Raw genomic sequence first — 3,233 nt, forward strand, 5'->3', positions numbered from 1 at the left:
TAAGTCATTCAACTGTATTGAATATGAATAGAAATACTTTCATGTATATATATATGTTCTCTATATCATAGAAACATAATAAATTGATCTTCTGATTGTTCTACTGAACTAAACAAGAATACTTTAATGCATGAGTACTTTTATGCATGAACGCTCATTTCACATATGATAAACGTCATGATGACGAATTCCGAGTCCCTTAACAATCACATAGGCATATAATTAAACCACGTCTATAATACATATAGAACATAGGGGAGCTTCACTTGCTCTGGTTAGGTCAAACCCACCTCGTACTAATGCTCCAATCAGTTCAAAGGAAGTCCCAAATCAGCTCCCCAAGGTCTCAATTCTGCTGAACACGAAGCATAAATATTGTATCAAAAGTACGACCGAAATGTCCAATTTCGGCGCAATCACACTTAGTACATCGTAATAGTTGAAATCCCTGTTTTAGGCTCGTGTAATACCTCAAGTGTAACCTCCAAGAGTCCTCACAAGTCAGTCGAAGACGATCCAAGGCTCGATCGCAATCTCGCTGCAAACAATACCGAAACGACGTCAAAAAGTATGTATACAAGTTAATTTAGCCGAAATCTCGCGAAATCAGTTTTCTAACTGAAATTTCAAATTACCCTTGGTTAGAATATCCTCCAAACCAGCTTCCAAGAGTACACGTTCAGCTCAAATAGGCTCAAGGATCCGCTGCGAAGAGATCATACAAAACAACGTCAATAACCGCGTTTAATTCCAAAATTTCATCATAACGAACTAATTATCTCTACTAAGCTTCCAAGGAGCTTATCCCTGGTCTAAGAAGGTTAATTCACATCTAATTAACTCATCTTTAATTGCTGAATTCTCAATTCACATCAGTTGGAAGCAAAAACCCAAAAGCAATACTCAAATCGGCTAATAGAACGTCGATAACGGAAAACTCGAGTCACATACCTTCTCAAGCTTCCAACCAACACCTCACTGGTTCAGAGCTGTGAAAAGCTCTCCAAAATACTCCCTCACACGTCCACGTAGGCCCTGCAACACATGCGAACAGCGAAGAACCAACGTTGCGACGAAAACGAGCGAAATCGGCGAATTCGTTGTATTGAGAGAAAAACCCTAGAGAGAGAGAGGGAGAGAAGGTGGAGGAAGCTCCTCTACACTCTAGCACACTCCACTGAAGTCCCAGAGTTGTGCTGGGTCAAATAGGTAGGTATCAAATGTGAAAAGACCAAACTAGCCTTGCTGCCAGATTTCTGCCAGTCTGTACCGGTACAAGGTAATGGCTGTACCGGTACAACAAGCAGAAAAGGCTGATTTCGCCTGCTTGATGCAATTTCTCACTTTTAACCCTCCAATCACTCTCTAACTTGTTCAAAAACTTGTCCAAGTCCATTAGAACATGTAGAATAGTTCCACACTTCATTCCACACACTCGAACTCTGCAATTTGCGAAAGTCCAGTGTATTACAAGTTAGCTCTTGTGCAAGAAGTGGTGGAAGAAGCTAGTGTAATATACCGAAAATTCAGAAATATTTATAGCTTGAAATCACTTTAACTCCAAAGTGCGAGGATGGTACACTTCGGAAAGTCCGAAGGTGTTAAAATGATCAAAAGTGCGTTATGGGAGGTTTTCGAGAGCTAAAGAATCAAAAATCTGCAAACTGCAGTTTTTGAGCTCTCGGGGACCGGTCCCTGGTGGGAGAGACCGGTCCCCGAATGCGTGAAAACTGAGAAAGCTGAAAAATCGGCTAAGTCTAAGAAAACCAGCTCTCGGGAACCGGTCCCTGCGGGGAGAGACCGGTCCCCGAGAGACCGGTCCCTTTGGGAGGGACCGGTTACATCGCGCGGGAGCCCTGGCTGCCCCCGGGGAGAGCTCTCTGGGACCGGTCCCAAGTCGGGGAGACGGTCCCCAAACCCGAAAGCTGCCTAGTTCTGGCAGTGTGATAGGATCAAAGTTGAGGGACCCAAATGCAATTATGCATCATATGGGGTTATGTTACGAGGTAAATGGGATATTTCTGTCATTTCACTCCCTCTCACACTCCTCTTCTCTCTTTCTCTCTCTAGAAGACAAGAAGGAGAAGAAGAAGACAAAGAAAAGAAAGAAAAGGAAAAGGAAAAGAAGAACAAGGAGAAGGAGTAGAAGGTGAAGAAAAAGCCAAGGAGTGAAGCTATCTCCTCTTCTTTCTCTTTGGAGCAACAAAAGAGCAAGCTTAGAGATAAGCTTGAACCCTATTCATGGTAGAACCCAAGTTAGGGATTTGATTAACCTAGGAATGGTTTTAATGGAATCTTTAGAGTGTTTGAAGCTATCTTTTGCTTCCTTATGAGATCAAAACCATGAATGGGTAAATGTGATGAAGCTTAGAGGTGAGCTTCACCCCTCTCATGGTAGAATCCAAACTAGGGTTTGGATTGAGCTAAGGATGGTTTTTATGGAACCTTTAGATTGTTTGAAGCTTGCTTTTGCTTCTCTAAGAGATCAAACCCTAGGTTTGATATATGTTATGAGCTAGGGCACCCAAATAGGAGTTTTTGCTCGGAAGGATTTCAAAGTGAAATTCACCCTCTAGAAACCTAATTGAGGGTATTTCTGACGCGTTAGTGCGTTCGGATTGACGTTACGAAAAGCCAATGTAAAGATATGAGCAAAATAGCCTAATAGGGCTTCGTTTTGCCGCAGGTGACGAACTAGGAGTCTAAAAATCCCAAAAAAATCACCGTAGCATCTTAGTACGCCTACAAGGTGGGTAGTTCTATCCAAACTTGTTGGAATTCCTTCTATACCTAATGTGTCATTCAATTGAGCATATGTTTATATTGTTGCATGCATTATAGGGTAGATGTGATGTTATATATGTGAATGTTGCATGATGTGAGTACACGTGCTATTTGAAATGTTTGAGAACCTATTTAACCCTATATGTTTGCATGAGATATAATGTGAGCACCCAATGAGATGAAAGAACAAAATGACACAATAAAACATAGATCGAGTGGCATTCGATAATGTAAAGTAAAGTGACACTAGAGTTAGTGTGTGTGGCATCAAAGAGAAACGTGACGCAAAGAACAATGATAATGATTAGAGACAAGAAAGAAAATGAAAGTGGCATAAAGAACGAGTAAAGTTAAAGAACAATGATTGCTAGAGTTAGCAAAATAAAGTGATATAAAGAACACTAGAGTTAGTGTAAAGATAATGATTGAACTATATATCCTTAGAGTTA

At 41.0% G+C, this 3,233-nt stretch overlaps 1 long non-coding RNA gene across 1 annotated transcript; it reads right to left on the reverse strand.

The window, feature by feature from the left end:
* Nucleotides 1–271: 271 nt before the first annotated feature.
* LOC109706124 lies at nt 272–676 on the reverse strand. The gene is made up of 3 exons (XR_002215082.1): nt 636–676; nt 471–538; nt 272–352 (listed from the first exon to the last, which is right to left on the reverse strand). It is a non-coding gene; the product is annotated as an uncharacterized LOC109706124 (long non-coding RNA).
* Nucleotides 677–3,233: the final 2,557 nt, after the last annotated feature.

The sequence above is a fragment of the Ananas comosus genome, unplaced genomic scaffold (assembly GCF_001540865.1).
Source record: "Ananas comosus cultivar F153 unplaced genomic scaffold, ASM154086v1, whole genome shotgun sequence".
In the NCBI taxonomy this organism is placed as follows: Eukaryota; Viridiplantae; Streptophyta; class Magnoliopsida; order Poales; family Bromeliaceae; genus Ananas; species Ananas comosus.